The 23,733-nt window shown below is 40.3% G+C and overlaps 1 protein-coding gene across 2 annotated transcripts in view; it reads right to left on the reverse strand.

The window, feature by feature from the left end:
* Positions 1-21,825, reverse strand: part of CEP85L (centrosomal protein 85 like) — a 233,494-nt gene extending 211,669 nt beyond the window's left edge. For both annotated transcript variants that reach the window (XM_073022433.1, XM_008007220.3), the window contains exon 1: positions 21,804-21,825. The gene's annotated coding sequence lies outside the window, so the exon portion shown is untranslated. The remainder of the gene's footprint in view (positions 1-21,803) is intronic.
* Positions 21,826-23,733: the final 1,908 nt, after the last annotated feature.

The following is a 23,733-nucleotide window of genomic DNA, read 5'->3' on the forward strand; positions in this document are numbered from 1 at the left end:
GTATGATTCCCCAGAGGAAACAAGGTTGAGAAAGAAAGACAGGAACTCGATTCATTCCCAAAGTGGGCCACTGGTTGCCCATGAAAGGCCTCTGCAGCCTGGTGCTCTCTTGACCAAGGGAAATGTGGATTGGAGGAGTAACTTCAGGTAAAACCAAGGTCTGTGGAGATGGAGGGTCCATGTGCTCGGAAGATATATGTTCTAAATGTGGCAATACATTTTTTTTTTTTGAGACAACTTTATTTATGTATCATTTAAATACCTTTAAAATCACCTGTTTTAAGTGTACAGTTCAATAATTTTTAGATGTACTGTTGTGCAACCGCCACCACAAATTAGTTTCAGAACATTTCTCTCACTCTAGTAAAATCTCTCCTGCTTCATTACACTTACTCTTTGTTCTCACTTCCAGTCCCAGGCAATCACTAATCTGCTTTCTCCATATATAGATTTTCTTTTTCTAGCTATTTTGTATAAATAGAATCATGCAATGTGTGGTCTTCTGTGTCTGTATTCTTTCTCTTAGCATGGTTTTGATGCTATCCATGTTGTAGCATGTGTCAATGTTTATTTTTATTATTAAATGGCTTTCTATTCTGCTTGAAGATAAACACATTTTATTTTTCCACTCACCAGCTGATGGTCATTTGAGTTATTTCCACCTTTTGGCTATTTTAAGTAATTCTGCCAAGAACACTTGTGTGTTGAGGTCTTTGTGTGGATGCCTATATGCATTTCAAGCAAAACATAACTAAGAGATCCACCTGTTCATGGAAAACACAAATATTTAGGCCTGTTGTGTTCTACAATTCTAGGATCCAAAACTTCACATACACACTCTCCACATGGCAACCAGAATGGACTTTTAAAAACAGAAAATCAGATCACATCTCATCTGATTAAAATTTCCCAGTGTTTTCCCATCACACTGAGAATGAAGCCTACATGCCTTTCCATAGCCACAGGACTCTACCTCATCTGACCTCAGCTGACGTGTCTAACTTTATCTCGTAACCACTTCTCCACCCTCAACTTCACTCATATTAATCTTGTTGCTCCTCAAACATAAAAGCTTACTCTGACCTCAGGGCTCATACACAGTCTATTTCCTTTGCCTAGAATAATTTTCCCTGATATTCATTTGACTCAATCCTTCTCATCCAAGTTTCCCCTCAAATGTCATTCATGTAGAGAAGCCTTTGAAGCCTGCCCTATCTAAAACAGCAGTCATATCTCTCACAATACTACCTTACCTTGTTTTTCTTGAGACGGAGTTTTACTCTTGTCACCTAGGCTGGAGTGCAATGGCATGATCTCAGCTCACTGCAACCTCCGCCTCCCAGGTTCAAGTGATTCTCCTGCCTCAGCCTCCCAAGTAGCTGGGATTACAGGTGGCTGCCACCACACCCGGCTAATTTTTGTATTTTTAGTAGAGACGGGTTTCACCATGTTGGCTAGGTTGGTCTCAAACTCCTGACCTCAGGTGATCCACCTGCCTCAGCCTCCCAAAGTTCTGGGATTACAAGCGTGAGCCACAGCACCTGGTCCTCTGTTTTATTTTTAACTGAAAAGTCCGAAACTTATTGCTTGCTGACTATCTCCCAAACAGAATGCAAGCTCCATGGGGCAGGTGCTTTATCTTTTTCGTTGATGTAACTCCAGCACCTAGCGTATGGTAAATGTTCATTAAATTTGTTAAATTAATGCAGAAATGAAGAGCAGAAATTGGCCCTTGTTTTACAGTTCTGTACTTTATCCCTAGAATCTCTGAGAAGTCAGTTTGATCATGCAATGAATTCCGTGTGTAAATTTATATTTTTATTTGTCTATTTATTTTCCAGTAAACCTTTTGCACTCTTATCAGTTTGTGAATTTCTAAGCCAACTGACCACAAGTCTAATACTGACAAATCATGAGCCAGATTTGGTCCTCACATCTATTTGTTTGATGTAGCAGGTATGTTGGAGCCTCATTTCCATTTCTTTGGCCCACTCCTGTTTCAGCTGCAGCTGCAGTGAGAGTTCCCTAGGAGCTCAGGCTCACCTCCTCATTGACAGGGGCACACCTCACACAGCTAAAGAATTATTCTATTTTTCAGCCTTGGGCCTCTCTTATGCCCCAGAGCCACTGGGCATGTGTGTGGACCACTTCAGGACCATGTTTACGTTCCCCAGTACAACTATCAGCCATCAACCAACATGGGAACCACCTTCATCCACACTTCCTTCAAACAGAAAGCTCTGGAAAACATTTACACTTCCCAGAAGTCCCAGCAGAACTGATGCGCTCTTCCTTTCAGCAGAGACTTCAATAACACCTTCTTGTACCGACTTCTCCTCCTATGTCATATTCCCTGTTCCCTTACTTCTGTTTTCTGGGATTACCTCCCCACTACACACAACCTGTAGCCAAGTCTTTGTCTCAACCTCTGCTTTCAGGGGTAGCCAAATTAGGCCTATGAGTTACATCATTAAAAAAATTTGTAAAATAATTGTTCAAATTTAAGCTTGAAATATTTCAAGTTAAATTCTGAGTTCTTAACTTCCTACTTTAGGATGCGCATGTAACTTCATATGCAATAATTTTGATGATTCTTATTTGGTAAGGAAAATTATTGTCCATTCGCTTATTTTCAAACCTTCAACCTTTCAGTTGTTCATAGGTTGTTTCAAGTGTTTTGTGAGGAAAATGGTCTCAAAACCTCTATTCTGTTAGGAATGAGAAGAGATAGGGAATTCTTTCTACTACAGAATGTAGCAGAAAAAAAAATTTAAGGAGTTTTTTGCTTCATTAGATTTGCTGTGGAATGAGAAATCAATAAATTAATGACTACAGTGCTAAAATAAATAATTGATCAGTGCTTGTGAATATGATCTCCTCTTCATCACTAAACCAACTCAGCCTTATCATTTCCAAGCTAAGGTAATTGTAACCTGCAACCAGCAGAAGAACCAACCATTTTGTTTTAGTTTTGAAGCCTCATGAGTACAACTCATTCATTCAAGCATTTAGTAAGATTAATAAAAAGAGATGAATTGCAATAGGGATACATTCTTATCTGTTCACAATATGTTTTGCTTATAAGAGTACATTATCTTCCCCACTTCAGTGAAGTCAGTTATTTGCAGTTCTTGTCCCAGGTATAGTTTTACATGCTGATCCCTCCCTTCTTTTATTTTTATTTATTTATTTTTTTAATAGGGCTAGGATCCCACTATGTTGCCCAGGCTGGTCTGGAACTCCTGGCCTCAAGCGATCCTCCTGCCTTGATATGCCAAAATGCTGGGATTACAGGCATGAGCCGCCATGCCTGGCCCAGATTCCTTCCTTCTGATTAGCTCAGTTTACTTAAAAGCAACTCTTTATCCCTGAAGCAGTCTTGGCATTTCATCTTGTTTAGGATGCAGATTCCCCTAATACTTTGGAGACCATTTTCTACACTTTTGGTGATTGATACAATGCCTCAGTTTGCTTACGACTGAAACAATCTTGTAATTTATGATTCCTCATTCTTCTGTGTCTGACTTGCAGACCATATCAAATTTGTCATGTCTAACTATAACTCTAATACTCTCCTGCCCTTTTATACCCAAATCTTCAGAATGAATATTGGGAATACCATATTATACATGGATCTCTAACTTTTTGAATGACCTGAAGCTTTTCCTTTAAGGAAATACCTCTCTGCTCCCTGGCCGGACTCTCAATCTGGTGGCATTATGGTCCCTTCCACAGGAGTGAGTCCATCATCCAGACTGCTCAATTACCGCACTCCACCACCAGTTCCAGGATTGGTTGCTCAATCACTGCACTCCACCATCAGTTCCAGGATTGGTTCAGGGAGCCATAATGGCCCAACCAGCCATGCAATTTTGCTGAAACCATTAGGAGAGAGGTTACATCTTTTTCTTTTCATTGGGATTGCTGTAGTTAAACATAAATCCAAAGCTGCTGGTGGCCATTTTTGCCAAAATATGGGGAATTTTTCTTTAAAGTTGACTCAATAGAAAGAAAAGAAAGGGCTGGACATAGTGGCTCATGACTCTAATCCCAGGGATTAGGGAGGCAGAGGCAGGAGGATCACTTGAGCCCAGGAGTTGGAGACCAGCCTGGGCAACATATTGAGACCTCATATCCACAAATAATAAAAAATTAGCTAGACATAGTAGGGCTTCTCTGTGGTCCCAGCTACTAAGGAGGCTGAGGTGGGAGGATCGCTTGAGCCTGGGAGGTAGAGGCTAGAGTGATTTGTTATCACACCACTGCATTCCCATCTGGGTGACAGAGTGAGACCCTGTCTCAGGAAAAAAAAAGAAAGAAAGAAAGAAGAAAGAAAGAAAGGAGAAAGATAAAAAGAAAGAGGGAGAGACAGTTTAAAAGAAAGAGACTGAAAAAGAGAAAAAGACAGACAAGGAGTAAAAGTCTGTGTCAAACGACAAAGGAGGCCAGGTGCAATGGCTCATGCCTATAATCCCAACACTTTGGGATGCCAAGGCAGGTGGATCACCTGAGATCAGGAGTTCAAGACCAGCCTGGCCAACATGGTGAAACCCCGTCTCTAGCCAGGCACGGTGGCTCACGCCTGTAATCCCAGCACTTTGGGAGGCTGAGGCGAGTGGATCACCTGAGGTTGGGAGTTCAAGACCAGCCTCACCAACATGGAGAAAGCTCGTCTCTACTAAAAATGCAAAATCAGCCAGTGTGGTGGCACATGCCTGTAATCCCAGCTACTCAGGAGGCTGAGGCAGGAGAATCGCTTTAACCCAGGAAGCGGAGGTTGCAGTGAGCTGAGATTGCACCATTGCACTCCAGCCTGGGCAACAGGAGCAAAACTCCATCTCCAAAAAAAAAAAAAAAAAGGCAAAAGACAGGCATCATTTAAACCTCTGTGCTCAGCCACACGTGAAGCAAACAAGATCTGTCTTTTCCATTTTCTTAAACAAAGAATTTTTCTTTGCAAAATTACATGACTTATTTTTCTTAAGCAACTTTGAGATACATTTTTGTTACCTGCTCTTGGAAGAGGCCTAATACTTGCTATGTCTACTCAGAGTAGGATTGCTTGGGTTAGGCTATGTCCCTAGAGATGTCTTTTCTTCCTCCATGAAGCTTGTTATTACTAGGATCAATTATCTGGAGAGGTGGGAGGCCCTCAGGTAGCAACTCAGGGTGAGGGGACAAGGCTGAGTATATGGAAGCTGCCATCCCTTTCTGGGTCTTAATGATGACAAGGCCAAATATTTGAGAATATGTACTTGCAGAAACAGACCTCAAGAAAGAAAGGAAAGAGCCCTGCAATGGGTTAAAAACTGAAGATGAATAAGCTATTCAATATATGTTAGAGTATTTAATTTCATGGTCCTACTCTTAGTACTCGCTGCCATTTTGTTACATTCTAACCTCCAGTAAAGCTTAATTGGGCATCACGTCAGCCTCAGTTGAACTAAACGGTATGCAAGGAAGAACTGTATGTCCATATATGGGACAAAGCACTGAAAGCAGGGCATTAGTTTTTGCCTTTCGAGGCCTGCAGGTGATATAGTAAAAATAATCCCTGAGGAGAGTGTTTAGAGCTAGGAGTTGGAACTGTAAGGTCAACCTCCCCTATCAAGAAGAGATGCTCTCTCATTGACGACTTTGAAACATCTGGGTTTTATTTAATTAAGGAAGGCATAAATGTATCATGCCAATTATATGAAAGCATAAAATTGGACATCTAAAGTAAAGAAAAAGATTAACATCCCAAATTAGAAAACCAATAATGCTCAATTTCTTTTAATCTAAAAATCTATGAAGACTTCCCACCACACTTTCAGATTTGGGAAGAGGCTGCAGTGAGCTAGTTAAGGGCAGAAGAAACAAGACATAGATACATTGATGGAAGTATAGATATATTGATAGAAGGGGGCTTCAGGGATTTTTGCTGGCAGGCAGGAAATCATTAGGAAGTTCCACTAAAGCTTGAACTTTGTGTCTTTTGGATGATGCCTCACCCTTGTTACTTAGAAGCATGCCCAGCACATAGTAGGCCAAAATGTAAGGTTGGGGTTATTTAAATTCTTACTTCAGATTAGGATTGGGCCTAAGAGGCATAGACAGATTCTGAAGGTGGGACTCATGTGATCCAGCTGCTGAGATGAGGCAGAAGGAAAGCAGAGACCTCTAACCCAACTTGTTGGAAAAACAGCTGAAATTACTACATTCAGTTTATAAACAATAATAGTCCAGTGATAAATTTTAAAAATCCCTTTGAGACTAAGAGTGCTGCCCATTTGCTCCTCTGGAACAGTAGCAAGTACAGTGAAGGGCTAGCACCACAGCTTTATGGAAGGAATTGCTTTTATTTTCCATTTCCAAACCTCATATTTTGTTTTCATTGAGTCAATTATTAATACATTTCTTTAAAAGTTCCACATGTTTAAAGAGTTATTTTCCTCCTTAATTTTTTATACCAGCAGGAGATTGACCCATACAATATTACTGGTAGGTGGATGAACATTTGTCTTTCTTAACTTTTAATATTATCAAAAAGTAAAACTCACAAAGAAACATTTCATTCTGAAACCAATGTTAGTGCTGCAAAAATAATTTTTTGGAACAATATCTTATGATACAGAAGATCTATGTCATCCAGGGAGCCTCACTGCAAACAACACAAATGGACTCTGCCTGATTTGGGCAAAAAAGGATTTATTGAAAGGCTATTGGTTAGCCTGCACTGTCCAGGACAGCAAACGGGCTCAGAGGTTCTGCACCCAGAGATGCAACCAAAATCATATCACAAAGCTGGTCCTATGTGGACACTGCTGCTGCTGCCACTTAGCATCAGATATCACAGCTGGCCCAGTTGACACTGTTAGCATTACGTGTTGGATACTGCTGTAGATGTGGCTGGCCATGCTATCTTTAGAAACTAGACATTGCTGCTACAGTCACAAGCAGAAATATTCCCTTCTCTCTTCTTATTTGCAAAATTAGCCCCCAATTTCAAAGTCCATGGGTTTGAATCTAGAGTATATACCCATGTTGCATGGAGGACTGGAAAGTAAGTATCTAGCATTTGGGGTTTCTGGGGTGAATGGTGAAGTTTGACTTCCAGCAAGACTCAAAAGGAGGTGAGGAATTTCCCAAACAGAAGGAAGAGAAAAAAAAACATAGAAACAGTGACCACTACAGTCCATACCTTTGACTGCCTAACTACATTTATTCTCTTTTTTATTTATCTTTACTTATGTGTCTACCTAATATGATGCAGATATATCCGAAACAGCAAAAAACACACTCAACTGCTCTCCCAAGAGAAACCAATATGTAATCAGTTACTGTATCCAGCTTCAAGTCCAGAACTTTTGGGTAATGATGTTCATTCATTTCCCAGTTCAATCATAATCCCATCTTGATATAAACTATGGATTACATTGTTCAGATTCATTACCACCACTTAATATAAAATAATGGACAGAAAGAAAATATAAAAGGAAAATTAGTTAAAATATAAATATGTGTCATATTTTACCAATTTAAAACACATTTTTCCAATAATCTACCATGTCTGAAATCAATCAATAGCATCGTATAATTGCTATCAACTGGGCAGCAATTGTGATGTAATTCTCATTGCCTTAGTAGTACCTTAACTGATTTTTTAGAAAAATTTTAGTGTATGCAGAAGAGTGACATGTGATGGAAATTTGTGTCTAAAACCCCAAAATATCTCTCTCGAGGTATAAAATAAAAATTCTAAGTGAAAGCAAGTAGCATCACATCATAGTTCAGTGGGAAGTGGTTTTCTTTCATAGAAATAAAGGTACATAAATATGCCTTGGAGAATCAATGAAATACAGTACATAATACGGAAAAAAAGGTGGGGGCAGATACCACAATATGCGTTTCTGCAATTGATTACAAATTGGCAGTTGCCATAGAGCAACAAATTCCTTATTTCACCAGCCATCCCATGTTCCCTTTCCCTCCAGTCCATATCTTGGATTGTCAGTATTCTTTCCCTGGTGGAGTGACCTAGACTTTTATTACTAAGGGATCAGAGCCAAAAGGTAGTCCTTTTGTATGTAAGGTTTTGTATGTAAGTCCTGTATGTAAGGTTGTTGAAATGTTTCATTAAATTTTTATTGTAGACATGGCAGTGTGGAAGGTACCCCAGAGACCCTCTTTGTTCCACCCATACTCTTTCCTTCTAAACATTAGAAGCAACCCCATTTACTCTCTATAGACATGATCAATCATTTAATCCAATAGCGTAAACCATTTTTTCCTGCTTACCAAGTTTTTAGAAGATATAAGCATGGTCAAATGGCAATCTCAGTTTCTTATTCAATGGAATACTGTTTCTCCCCTGGTAGATGCATCTTCTTTTTGAAGTACTAAAACCTCTAAACCAGCAAGGTTCAGAATTACAGAAATGAGAAGCAAATAATTTGCAAATGGATCATTATAAGTAATAATGAGTGACCAACTCCTACTTCCACAGCTTGGTTTTTAGGATGTATTGTGGCTATGAGGGAAAAAGAGCAACAGTTTTTGGTTGATATTTCAGAGCAGTGGCTCTCAAACTTTAATGTCCACCAATACTTTTTAGAGGGTCTGTTTAAACATCAGTTGCTGTGCCCACTCCAAGACTTCCTGATTCAGTAGTTCTAGGATGAAGCTAGATTATTTGCATTTCTCACAAGCACCCAAGCGATGCTGATGTCACTGGTCTTGGGATCACCTTTTGAGAACTACTGGTTCAGAGAATATGTCACATTCTAAAGGACAGTGTCACAATTTTGCATTTTGTCTTATAACTGTTTGTCTATTTCTAGTTAATAAACATATGGTAAGTCATAAGCATAAGCTCTACTGGTTGTTTAATTAAAAATGAGTGTCCAGATCAAAAGTAATGTGTACAAGATACCATGATGGTGTGTAAGTAAGATGCCTTTATAATTTGTCATCTGAACTGGAGTGCTTTTGAGGGTGATGAGGGCTACTAATTACACCAGGACAACAGCAGTAAACTGGAACTGACTTGGGCAAATCAGATATGATCCCCCTTTGTACGAGGTATTTAGTATATACAGGATGGTTGTACTAGCAAGTGTTAGATAGACATGTTAGGAGGCTGGGCGCAGAGTGGTTCATGCCTGTAATCCCAGCACTTTGGGAGACCGAGGTCGGCGGATCATCTGAGGTCAGGAGTTCGAGACCAGCCTAGCCAACATGGTGAAAACCCATCTCTACTAAAAATACAAAAATTAGCCTGATGTGGTGGTACATGCCTGTAATTCCAGCTACTCGGGAGGCTGAGGCAGAAGAATTGCTTAAACCCGGGAGGTTGCAGTGAGCTGAGATCATGCCACTGCACTCCAGTCTGGGTGACAGAGGGAGACTCTGTCTCAAAAAAAAAAAAAAAAAAAAAAAAAAGAAAGAAAAATAAAAAGAAATGTTAGATAGGAAAATAAAATCCAAATCCAGAATAACCACTACAGTAAGGATGAATTTCTGTCTCTTCTCTGATGACAGACAGCCAATAAATTAACCTGCCTCCCTGTGGCTGAATGGCCTCCTGGGATATGACATCATGTCAGAGGTTCAAGATTTACTTCTGCTGCTATCTAGTTGGGCACTCAGCAGTGACAGCCAGCATTGGTGATGGAAAGTCCATATTGTTGAGCTTGTGCATACTCTGCATCCAAGTTGCTGTAGACACTTTTTTCATGAGCCCATTGAGTGAGCCCCAGGATCAATGGGGAAGGAGATTGACTAACATTTGCAGGGTGGATTATTTTGTCCACCAGCTTACTAAGCCTCCAGAGGGCTTTTTGTTGTTGTTGTTAGCAGTTAAGATATTTTTGACTTCAAAAAAATAAAAACCTTGGACAGTTGATATAAACACTTAAGAATTTATTACTTCATATGTTAAAAAGTTCTCTAAGATACGGTGGCTCAAGAGGTAGTTGATTAGATGGTTCAACAATTTCATTAAGGATCCAGGTCCTTCCCATCTTTTCGCTTTGCCATCTTGAGCATATTACCTTAGCGTCTTTCATAGTCATAAGTAGACTAAGGTGCTTCAGGAGACACATCTTCACACTAACATCTAAAGGCAGAAAAGGGGACTATCTATTGTTTGCATTTTAGTAGATAAACCCCCATTGAACTAACCCCACAGCAGACTCCCTTCAATTTCTCATTGGCTAAAATGGGTTTGTATGGCCCTTTTTGAGGCTCACAAGGGGAATAGAATCACCATGATCACTTAGACTCGCTGATTCATCTGCAAGGGTAGAGGTGTGGTCAGCCTTCTCTGGAGCATAAAGTCACATGGAGGAACTTGGACACCTGTACAAATCTGAAGTTTTGTTCACAAAGAAGGGGTATAGCTACTGGATTGACAACCAATGTTGTCACATTTATATGAATCCCAAATGTCTTCATATGATAGTCCCATTTTGAGACCCATCCAGATACTTGTCACCAGTCCTCTGGTCTTTTTCTTTCCACTTCTATGAAAATCTGACCAAACTATTTGTTACTGTCCATCAGCATTTCTCTCTTTGCTAGAAAAATCAAGGACGATATACCACTCAAGCTCTGCATACTAGGATAATTTTCCTTCTCCACCTTCACTTTGGTGGGACTGAGTGGAACTGAGTAGCACTTCAGTAATCTATTTTGTACATTCACTTTTAGTGATGCCAGCTTACTCTCAGAACTATATGTAAACTATGCTAGTTTTCTTCAATTAACTTGTAATAGAGAACTATTCATGAAGTCGTGATGGCTGGTGGAGAGGTGGCGGTGTGGCATGAGGATGAATGCCAGGAAGAAAAGCCATCAGTATGTGAAACTTGAGCTCTCAGGACATGCTCAGATGCACTCACGTATATACTATTTCCACTTGAATATGTCTGACTTTACAGCTGGGTAGATCAGATAACATTCACTTCATGATAGGCATCTTGTGTTTCATAGTCACCTGGTTTCTATCAGGGCCCAGTATTAAGCCAAGTGCTATTCCTTCAAAGAAGAATGAATGGCTACTCACTGAAGAAGGTACAGCTTTGCTCTAAAACCCTGACGTTCCTGCTGCAAACTTTATATTCAGTCTTTCTGCAGACTCATTTGATTTTTGAGTACCACTGGTCCCACCGGGTCCTAAGGGCCATATAAAAAAAGCTGCAGCCTGGACCAGCTGGAACCTTCCTCTGGGCCCTACTCAAAGCTGTCAGCCTTTCAGATAACTCAAAAAAAGGAGCTAAAGGTCATACAACATGTGATATATGTTGCTTCTAAAATCCAGAGAACACCATCCATCATAGTACTTTTTTCTAGAGGTGAGAAATAAATTGTTCTTGACACTGAAAGGATAAATTCACGTCATGCAACACTGGATCCCAAGAAATATCACTGAATTATCATGAGATTTATTTCTACTTTCTGGCATGCAGGGTCTTAATCTAAAATACTAGTCACTTTCTGTTCTCCAGAGTCATCATAATATTATCTTCAACACAGCCCTGGATGATATGACAAAGTTCCTTTAGAGCAACTTACGGCACAGAGAATAGAGAAGTAACATAACTCTGAGTTGAAAACATAGTTCTGCTGTTTTAGGTAAAGTCATACTACTTCTGATGTTCTTTCTCTGTTTGTTGAAGCAGGAAAAAAAAAAAAAAAAAGGATTGTCCAGATGAAAGCTGCAATCGATATCCCACAGTGTGTCTTGATTCGTTGTGATAAGGAGACTACATTTGAAAGATCATATATACTTGAAAGACAAGTTACCACTTGACTTAGCCTACAATTATCCCCTGGAATTATCTAAGACTCATCCATCTTTCTCACTAGCCAGCAGTTGAAGAATTAAGTGGGGATGTGATAGGAAGCACAGTGACCTTCAGCTCTATGATTTCCCCAGGAATGTAGTGCCAAAAAAAAAAAAAAAAAAAAAAAATTACAGTAATTTTTTCAATGAAATATAATAGAATACTTTTTGATTTACTATTTTGACAGTGAAGGTAATCCCCTGAGCTTTCACAAAGTCATTCTGAACCATGATAACTGTGTTAGACTCCATTCTATAGGTCAGAGGGTCAGTGTCAGAATTCTGTCATTTGCTGAGGTCATTTTTACTAATAATATGCCCAGAAACTGAAAATAATCCTAGCGAGGGTTCAGGGGCTTATTAGAATGCATTTGTGTTCAGTGCAGTGGACCACTCTAAGTATTTTAAATACAAAGAGTCTTAAGACAGAATGAAGTGCTTACAAAATCACTGGAAGGACTAGAGAGGCAAGTATCAGAAGGGCACCATGGGCCAGGTGCAGTGGCTCATGCCTATAATCCCAACACTTTGGGAGGCTGAGGTGGGAGGATCACTTTAGCCCAGGAGTTTGAGATCAGCCTGGGCAACATAGCAAGACCCCCATCTCTACAAAAAAAATAAGTAATTAGCCGAGCATGGTGTCATGTGCCTGAAGTTCCAGCTACTCAGGAGTCTGAGGTGGGAGGATCACTTGAGCCCAGGAGGTCAAAGCTGTAGTGAACCGTGATCACACCACTGTATGTCAGACTGGACGACAGAGCAAGACCTTGCCTCAAAAAAGAAAAAAAATAAAAAGACACCACCAGAACGACTGAGTTCAAGAACACAACACCAAAGCTATAGCCACTAATCCTGGAGGATTTTCCAATACTCAACTGAATTAGACCCCTGGTGGGCTGCTCATCTGTTTTTCCTTGTAAATCCATTATATGTAAAAGATTACTGGAGATGTTTGAAGGATGTATTATTTTGAATGCCATGCCAGCTCTACTGCTACTATTATTATTAATATTATTATTATTATTATTATTGAGATGGAGTCTTGCTCTGTCATGCAGGCTGGAGGAGTGCAATAGCATGATCTCGGCTCACTGCAATCTCGCCTCGTGGGTTCAAGCGATTCTTCTGCCTCAGCCTCCTGAGTAGCTGAGACTACAGGCACGCACCACCACGCCCAGCTAATTTTTGCATTTTTAGTAGAGACGGGGTTTCACCATGTTGGCCACGCTGGTCTTGAACTCTTGACCTCAAGTGATCTGCCTGCCTCAGCCTCCCAAAGTGCTGGGATTACAGGCGTGAGCCACCGTACCCAGGCTCTACTGCTATTATTATAATGAGCATGCCCACCGTAAATTTGCCAGTTAGGTGCCATTATTTGCCCTTTTCCATCTTAGTGTCACTATTGAAATCAGGAGCCCTTTTCAACCACAGAGTATTCTCTTTTTACCCCAGTACATGAAAACCACCAAAGTGCCTTTTAAGATACCTGTGTAATTCTTGAGCCCCTGTTATAAAAAAGGTTTCTCAATTGGGGTTTCTATTAGGAAGGAGGAAGAGAAAAGGTCCATATAATGGAACATCTATTGAAGCTAAAAATGTTCTCTCTCACCCAGTAGGCAGAGAAGAATAACAGTAATATAGCATTTTAGGGCTAATGCTCAATCTTGGAAACAAATGCATTAATATTTTGCTTTATATTTACTCTCCATGGATAGCTCTGCTTTGGCATAATAGGGCTTTTACTTTCTGGTGGAAATTCTATTCTTTTTTTTTTTTTTTAATCATTCACTATGACTAATTGGATATATACCTACAAAATGACTACCTCTTATTTACCTAAATTTTAAAAATTTTGGCTGGACACAGTGGCTCACGCCTGTAATCCCAGGACTTTGGGAGGCTGAGGTAGGAGGATTGCTTGAGCTCAGGAGTTCAAGACTAGCCTTGGCAACATAGGGAGACTCCATCTATACAAAATATTTTTTAAATTAGCCAGGTGTGGTGATACACGCCTGTGGTCCCAGCTACTCAGAAAATTGAGGTAGGAAGATCACTTGAACCTGGGAAGTCAAGGATGCAGTGAGCCGTGATTGCACCACTGCACTCCAGCTTGGGTAACAGAGGGAGACCCCATCTCAAAAAGAAAAACAATTAATTGCAATTTCAGTTACAAAGTAGTTGAAATGAAACAAGTGGGAGAAAAAAGTAGTGTGTGCATTTCTTTTTTTTTTTTTTTTTTTTTTTTTTTTTTTTTTTTTTTTTGAGGCGGAGTCTTGCTCTGTCGCCCAGGCTGGAGTGCAGTGGCACTATCTCGGCTCACTGCAAGCTCCGCCTCCTGGGTTCACGCCATTCTCCTGCCTCAGCCTCCCGAGTAGCTGGGACTACAGGCGCCTGCCACCACGCCCGGTTAATTTTTTTTTTTGTATTTTTAGTAGAGATGGGGTTTCACCGTGTTAGCCAGGATGGTCTCGATCTCCTGACCTCGTGATCCACCCACCTCGGCCTCCCAAAGTGCGGTAGACCTTTTGATAAAACCTACACTTTCTAAAACAAGTTAACATTTTTCAAATGTGGTGAATTAAAAAGAGTCACAAAATTGTTTACAACTTTTTTCATCAAGAGCTAGAGTTGGCCGGGTGCGATGGCTCACGCCTGTAATCCCAGCACTTTGGGAGGCCAAGGCAGACGGATCACGAAGTCAGGAGATTGAGACCATCCTGCCTAACACGGTGAAACACTGTCTCTACTAAAAATACAAAAATATTACCGGGCATGGTGGCGGGCGCCTGTAGTCCCAGCTACTCGGGAGGCTGAGGCAGGAGAATGCCATGAACGCAGGAGGCAGAGCTTGCAGTGAGTGTAGATCGCGCCACTGCACTCCAGCCTGGGCGATAGAGCGAGACTCCGTCTCAAAAAAAAAAAAAAAAAAAAAAAAAAAAAAGAGCTGGAGTTTATTTTACTACCCCTTAAATTTGAGCTGTCGTTATAACTTGCTTTTACCAATAGAATGCTGCAGAAGTGACGATTTGTGACTTCTGAACAAGCCCTCAAGAAAACTTAGCAAGACAAATAAATCAGTTTTTTGGGTGGGATGTGGGGAGAGGGTTAATTTGTTATTTCTGTAGTTCTTTATTTTATTTATTTGCTTATGTATTTTTCTTTTCTTTTTGTCTTTTTTGAACAAATACATTGTTATTTTAAGCCACTAAGTTTTGAGGTAGTCTTTATGCAGTAATAAAAAACTGATATACCAACCCTTTCATAAGGATTCATTGTGCTATCATTTTACTGGAATTTGGGGAAAAAGCCAATTAAAAAGCATGTTGTTATTCAACCACACTTGATTAAAAATCAAACATTACAGATAAAAGTTTTTTGAACTCCTAGCCTCAAGTGAGCCTCCCACCCAGCCTCCCAAAGTGCTGGAACTACAGGCATAAGCCACCAGGCCCCACCAGATAACTTTTTCAAAGAGGAATAACTTTAAAACTCAGTCCTATTTTATATGCAGAAAAACAGAAATAGCATATAATCTCTATGAGAGTGAAATATAAGAAGGTAACTCCTTGCATCCCTGTAAAATATAATGCGATGACTCAGAGCAGGGACTGGGAAAATGCTATTCCACTCCTGCTTACTGCAAATGCTTTATGAGTGCCTACCACATGCTCTTGTATTATAATATCTGGTAGGTACTTTTGGGTGAGGGTTGTGTGGGGAAATGAAAGTGAAGATGAGGAGGTGAAAGCTCCATTAATAAAATAAAATCTTTAACCAATTAAAATTTTTAAAATGTATTTAATGTTATCTGTATCTCATCATTCTTAATATGTACATCATATTCTAATGACCCATGTATTATTAGATAATACATGTATATAATTCATGAATAAAAATATATCTCTGTTGAGCAAATGCTCAAAAATTATTTATACACATATGTGAATGATCAAAAAATATAGAGGATGGACTAGGAAACATGGTGGCCCTTTTAAGAGACAAATATAGAAGCAAACTATACCTGTCACGTAATATAAATAAACACACACATGCCTACAAGATATCATGTAACCGGCATGGCAAAGTCACTGGGAAAGGCATACCTATCTGTAATTATTGACCTACTCTGGGCTATGACATTATACTAAGCTCTTTGGAGGAATCAAAGATGAAATTAGAAGTTTTCTTGACTAACATCCAATTCTTTTGGAATTTCCTTTTTGGGGCATGCTATTTTAGGGTCATTCTAAGAGTTCATGCCTATAATAAAATACCATAAAAATATCCCTGGAGCTACCCTGCCTACTGGTTCATTTTCTGAGTGGACTCAACAGACTGGTGGCTTGGGGTTTGTTCTGGGCCCCTTGCCTCAGGAGCACCCTGGTGTGACCTCACACACCACAAAAGAGCCTAGTGGGTTTTTTTTGTTTATTTTGTTTTGTTTTTTGTTTTGAGACAAAGTCTTGCGCTGTCGCCCAGGTTGGAGTGCAGTGGCTTGATCTCTGCTCACTGCAACCTCCACCTCCTGGGTTCAAGTGATTCTCCTGCCTCAGCCTCCCAAGTAGCTGAGACTACAGGTGCCTGCCACCACACCCAACTAATTTTTGTATTTTTAGTAGAGACAGGGTTTCACCGCCTTGGCCAGGCTGGTCTCAAACTCCTGACCTCAAGTGATCCTCCTACCTCAGCCTCCCAAAGTGCTGGGATTATAGGCTTGAGCCACCATGCCCGGCCAGAAGAGCCTAGTTTTAAGCAAGAGTTCATGGCACTGGGGCATTTTATTCCTCCATTTGCCTAGCAGCTTCCACTGCAGATGTTTTCTTACCCTTCTGGCTATTTTTACCTTTCTTTCAGTGGCTTTTTTCCCCCATTTTTAAAAATTCACAGTCTTCCTGTTTCTAAGTATTTACCATATTTCTGTTCATGCTTTTTCCCTGACTTTTATTTTTCACCCCTTCTTAGCCCTCTCTCCCAACCACATCTGTTTTACTCCCTTTCATTTTTCCCCCATTCCTTTATTCCCTGCTGTCCTGTTTTTCTTTGTTCAATTCAGAACATCAGCCAGAAGCTTCCCTGTTGCTAAGTAACCATGTCACCCACACACCCCTTTCCATTCTCAACTTATTTCTTCTGTTTTAATAAACTCATGGGGCCGAATGGTCTCTAAAAGAAAACGAGAGGTGCTGCTGTCTTCTCTTCATGCAGCAGAGATGCATACCTTCTCATATCCTGCCTTTCCTTATTAGATTTTGACTTCTTGTTTTGTTGATAATTGCCCCAGACTGTGAGATAACACTAAATAAGCACAAAATATCCTTTTGGGCTAAAACAATTTGCAGAAGGGAGGAAGAGATATAATTTCTGCAGAAGGAACAATGAAAATGTTTAAAATATAGTTACAAGGCGTGGCATGGGCTCATTGAAGGGTGTTTGCCTTGACCCCAGAATCAAATCCAGCCCTCCCTAGTGAAGGGTTTCCATTAGGGATCAAGTTAGCTAGCAAGTCCCTCTTAACATATCCTTATATTGTTGAGTTGTGAGGAAGCTACTAATGGTGTGGTAAGTGTGATTTGCACAAAATGAAGGATAAAACAATACAAGAAATCATTATGTGGTTTTCCAAATATCAATCCTTTTCCAGACATCAATCTGACATGACACTTGTGCCAAAGGCATAATTGGAGGTGTGTTAGCTCTTCTCACAACATGTTCTTGAGGGATTCCAAGTCTTCTGGCACATTTTAATAATTTAATGGGAATGGTAACTCCGTATGTCCAAACACTAGGGCAGAGTAAGAGATACCAGATTTGAAAAAAATCTTTTCACCCTTGCAATACCATAAATAATTTCCTTCCCTGGTGTGAATTCTTTCTCTGTCCTCTTGCATTTATGCAATGCCTGGCAGGCCTTTCCTGCTAAGTCTGCCCCCACATTGTTGCTCTCAGCTTTTTGCCTACAGTGAGCACTGTGCTAATTGGGTAGCTTTGAGAGCTGCTTCTTAAGAAGTATCACAGCCTTCCACGTAGGTGTGTGTCCCAGCTCCTCAGGTAGTGCTCTCTGTCAGAGAAGGGCTTGTATCCAGCATGTAATGAATACTCAATAAGTTGCCTTAAATTGAACCACAGAACACAGACACTCTGACAAGGGGATTATTTTTAGTTTCATTTTCTAGATAGAAGAACAGTGGTTTTCTTCATATTAAAGTCTAAGTTCATCAATCAAAGTGCCAGAAATGAAGCTTATGCATTTCCATCACTGTCCTGAAATACAGATGGAGCATTTCGGAAGAGGGAAATTTCAAAAGTTTTTTTGTCAAGACCTGTTGATATTCTGAAAGCAGAAACCCTATAAGACTAAAACCCACTCTAAGGTATTCTAAGAATGCCTAGCCAGAACTACAATTGGCAAGCTACTAGTTTTCCTTCTAGAATCGAGCCCCTTTGAGATGTTAGGTCTTCTGACAGTTTCAGAAAGTTTTAATATAATTTCAACTTTTATCATAGGGTAACCTCAACTGATGAAACATACATTTGAACCTCCTGGAAGTTTTATTTTATGTACCACTTACTTTAAATTATACAAAACCTTCACTGTCTTCCAGTATTCAATTCTCTTTTAACTTTTCTTCTCTCAACTTGAGATATCAGGCAACACCACCATGTCATATTTTCTTTTCTTACATTTTTGAACATCTAAGTCCTTTTTTCCTTTCCATCCTCCTCACCATTGTGGTCTATTTTCTCTCCAATCACAATCCCCTTCTCTTCCACTTCTCACTTAGCTACTTTTCCCACACCCCAAAAAGACTCTCGCTTTGTGATTCCAGTCCTAGAATTCTTTCCCTATTAGTGTCTTCCTCACTTCATTGCTTCCCTACCCCATGGAGCTCTCACGAGCCAGCCCTTTAACCACTCTCTTCAGTATCTCAGTTCCCTTGCCCCTCATTGGCCTGGCAACTCCCCAACCTTGAATGAGTTCATCTTCATGTCTCCCTGTCTGAGCCCAGGCTATCTCTCCTGGAGAGAGATCACAACTCTGCCATGGATGGCATTCCATCTCTGTGACCCCAACTACTGGTCCCTCCAGGCTGGTCCCAGCAGTCCTCCTGTGTTTGCTTCTCATATTCCTCCTCATCTGCTTTTTTTTTTTTTTTTTTTTCCTGAGACAGGCTCTTACTCTGTCACCCAGACTGGCACAATCTCAGCTCATTGCAGCCTCAACTTCCCAGGCTCAGATGATCCTCCCACCACCTCAGCCTCCCTAGCAGCTGGGACTACAGGTGTGCGCCACCATGCCAGGCTAGTTTTTGTAATTTTTGTAGAGAGAAAATTTTGCCATGTTGCCCAGGATGGAATCAAACTCCTGGGCTCAAGCGATCCTCCCGCCTCAGCCTCCCAAAGTGCTGGGATTATAGCCATGAGCCACTGCACCTGGCCTTAACTCATTCTTTTTAGCTCCACATTCTATTCTACAATAAGGAAGCACCATAACTTACTAAACTACTTTCTTTTTATTAAACTTCATTTTTTGTTATTAAAAAGAATGTGCTAATGAGATGCTTATACATTTATTTTTGTTTATATATCTAAGTATTTCTGTAGGATACATAGAAATTTTTAGGTAAAGTGGCTTGAAATTTTTAGATATAGGAGTTGTTTTTTGCTTGTAAATATATTTAAATATGTGCAAACTTTTATGTATTAAAATAGGCAAAATACGTAAAACCTTAATTCACAGAACAGCAAATCTGAACCAACGAACATATATAAAAATACTCAAGCTCAACTTACAGCCAGGAAAATAAAAATTAAACTTGCAATATCACTTTATAGTTACTAAACTGGCAAAAATCTAAAAGACCAATACAACCTGTTACTGGTGGAAATATGGGAGAAAGAGTTGCTTTTGTTTTTTGTTTTTTTTGGGGGGCGGGGGGGAACAATCTGGCAACCTTTACTAAAATTTAAAAGCATATATAGACTTCAACTGACAAACCTACTAACTCTTAGAGTTCAATCCTGTAAAATAGAAGTCCAAAAGACTGGAACATGTAGACAAAGATATCTTTGGGAATATTCACTTCTTCCTGCAAGTATTTATTAAGTTCTGACTATATTGCCATCGCTTCACAGATGAACAAGGCACAGGCCCTGCCCTTAAGTTACTCACAGCCTATCTGGAGACAGGTGAATACACAAGCAACTGGAGTTCATGAGTGAGGTGTCTAGAAGCAATCTGGGCCTGGGATGAAAGGCTGCAAAGACTTCGCTGAAAAACAAATTTGCAAGACTACAATACAACATGCTTCCAAGGCCTTGGATTAAGTTGTGTGGTCCAGGACAGCTGAACAGAATAAAGATACCCGGATATAGGGAAAAGATAACCCATAAACTTTTCCCAAAACAAAATTATGTTAATAAAAGTCACAGGTACTCTAATTACTCTGGTGGCAGTGGAGATAGAATATGAGATACACAATGAAAAAAGAACTTAGTTTTTGGGAAGAGAATTAAAAGAGTCTATTATTAAAATGGTAGCCAAAATGCTGTTTTTCTCTTATACCTGGCACAGAACATACTCTTGAAAGCTATGTGTTGAATCAATAAAGTATGACATGGGAACAGCATATTGAAAGGTTTAGCGCAGATAAACTTGAATTCAGTCAATAATCTCACCTATTTAAGATTTTTTCCTTGAATAGACTTTTTTCCTTCCTTCCTTCCTCCCTGCCTTTTCCCCACCATTTTTCAGGAGAAAGAAACACTCTGGTCAAATAGGGGTTCTAAATCCTGTTAACCTCACTTTAACCCTGTTATTTCACCATTTAATGACAAGGCAAAACCATCAGCTCTTAAATCATGAACTTTAAATGCCAAAAACAGTGTTGAGCAATTTGTAAAACATGAATGTTATATAGAAAAAGCATGACTAACACTAAAAGCAAACAAACAAAACAGACAGTTCATTTGAAACTGGTAATATAGAATTTTGTACCTAACAGATCTCAGAAAGGGATTGACAGCCCAAGGAGAAACAAGAGCAGCATATCTAGATGAAGGCACATTTTCTCCCCAACTGCTGTCATTAAAGGAAAAACCATGAGCATGAGTTCTCGTATGGGAGGGTAGGGACCTCCATGAAATCATGAGAGCATTCCCGGAGTCTAAGTGCTGTCTGGCTTTGCTCCCACATCAACAGCAAAACAACTGCATAGCAACCTGCATTTGCCCATTTCCTCACTCATTAATGTCTGTCCAGAGGAAACACCCCTGCCAGTCCCTGTCTGCTTTGTAAAGTATGTCAAACAGGAGTTCAGCGTGTACGCCAGATTGGGGAGCGACACATGCTGGCATTTCCCAGCGCATGCGGCTCCCCTCGGCTTTCTGGAGCACTGCCTTTTGGCAACAGAGCAGCTAGAGCTCCTCTCCCCTCCCCCATTTCCTCTCATAAAGATAACCGGTAACAACAATTGGCGTGTGTGTGTGTGTGTGTGTGTGTGTGTGTGTGTGTGTGTGTGTGTGAGCTCCCAGTTGGCCAAGTACCCTTTACATCCAGTGACCTGTTTTATGAAGAATAGGAAAGAGTTTCCAGCTTATTTTCTGCATTCTCAGGAGTACGCAGAGCTCACAGTAAATGCAGAGTAACAATCACTTCTAAAACAAAGAAAAAAGCACTCTAAATTCTGCTCTGCAAAGACCATTTGCCATCTGTTCCTTTCCCCCTGACAGGGCTGCTTATCAGGACTCCAGCAAGGACACCATCATAGCAGTCTAGATCGGAGTACTTTTCCTCTGTGGCAGGGGGTGTTCCCTTGAACTTTCTCGTCTGCTTCTAAGCAAGAGGTATAAAATATTATCTATAAAATAAGACTAGTAAGTGACTTACAGGGAATAAAAATAAATCAGGGTGCAGTTTGTCATCATCTTTAAGAGAAAAAAAAAAGGAAAATGCTCCACAATTGGAGAAACAACTCACTTTTTCAAACCTCCTCAAGGAACGTCTTCAAATGATAGGCAGGAAATGGGTATGTGGGGGTTAAGTTAAGCTCAAGTAAACTCAAGTGGCAAGAGCATGATCCAGCCCCATCATGCATATTCATAAGAGGCAACCTGAGCTTCCGTGTAAAACCACAGTGTGACTGTGTTTCCTGCACACACTTTGCATCCCACACAGCCCAGACACGCTGCAGCACTGGAGAGGCCCAATGCCTTGCTTTATAACATGGCTCAGAGGCACCATAATTGTTCACTGACAACTTAACCTACACATTGACCAGATGTTCTCCATAGGCCTTATGACAGCTCAAGAAGTATCTGTCAGGATGGAGTTTGGAAGTCATCATTGTGTAAGTGTGAATCTCAAGGCTTTCTAAGAAGCAAAAATGGAATATGGTTATTTGTTTTCAGTAAAGTGTTGGGCATTTATTACTAATACTCTAATGGAGAAATAGGTCAGTCTAACCAACATGGGAAGACGATAACACTCTATATACTGCTTCTCTTCTCAACAGACTTTCTACCACAAAATACCCATAGTTTCAGCTGCCAGAAAATATAAACCAAAGGCCTTGTTTCGGTGGGATTTGGGGAGGTATCGATAGTATGGTGGTGAACATAACTGCTTTTCAGCAGAATTTGGGGAGGCATGTACTGGGTTTTTCATTCATTCCCTCAACAAATATTTATTAAGTGTCACTATGTGCCAAGTACTGCCCTGGGCACTTGGAAAAACCACAATGAACAAAACACAAAAGTCCCTGCATCATGAAGCCTATGATTGCTGAGTGTTTCAGACTGCCATGCTCCTCCAGAGAGAAAGAACACTTTATCATGTACCTGTCATTAAAGGACCTGGACCTTTTTCTTCAATTTCTTTCAAATGCCCTTGATGACTCTGTCAATGAAGTTTGTATGTGTGGCTGTATGTGCTGTTTGAAAGAGAGAAGAGAGAGGGAAAGAAAGCAACACTGAAACACGATTCAAAAAGTGATAGAAAGATTTACCTTTATGATTAGGAAAGCCACAAAGACATGAGTACTGGGAAACACAAAAGAACACTAGTGCAGATGGAAAAATCTATTTGTTCTCTTAGGAAGATGCAAACTATTATCAAGATGTCAACTCTTGGCTGGGCACAGTGGTTCACACCTGTAATCCTAGCACTTTGGGAGCCCAAGGCGGACGTATCATCTTATGTCAGGAGTTCAAGACCAGCCTGACCAACATGGTGAAACCCTATCTCTACTAAAAAAAAAAAAAATACAAAAAAGTTAGCTGGGCATGGTGGTGCATGCCTGTAATCACAGCTACTTGGGAGGCTGAGGCAAGAGAATCACTTGAACCTGGGAGGCAGAGATCGAGCCATTGCACTCCAGCCTGGGCGACAAGAGCGAAACTGTTTCAAAAATTAAAAAAGATGTCAACTTTCCTGATTTAAGCTATAAATTTGCTATATGATAAAAATTTCATAATGCTCTTGTGAACTAGATAAGTTGATTCAAAGCACAAAGAAAAATCTGAAGGGAAAAAAATCTAATGAGGGAGGAACTAGCTCTACCAGATGCTGAAATATAAAGTTTTGATAACTAAAAGTGTACACTAACTCATAAATAGACAAAACAGTGGAACTGAATGGAACACGGGGAAATAATTCCAAATCCATTTGGGAATTAAATATCTGACCAAAATGGCACATTGCCTACAGGTCTGTTGACCTCAGCAGCATTGTCAGCCATGCAGTGTGGTCCTTCACCTCCTTCTCATTAGGAGGCTTGGAGCTAACCAGAGGCTGTGGGCTCAGGAGTAAGAAAGAACACCAGGCTTAGATGGCTAGACACCGGAGCACCAATCTTGCTCTACCACCTGTAGCTTGGTGACCTTGTGTTGAGCTTTGGTTTCATTGTCTA

Source organism: Chlorocebus sabaeus, chromosome 13, assembly GCF_047675955.1.
Source record: "Chlorocebus sabaeus isolate Y175 chromosome 13, mChlSab1.0.hap1, whole genome shotgun sequence".
In the NCBI taxonomy this organism is placed as follows: domain Eukaryota; kingdom Metazoa; phylum Chordata; class Mammalia; order Primates; family Cercopithecidae; genus Chlorocebus; species Chlorocebus sabaeus.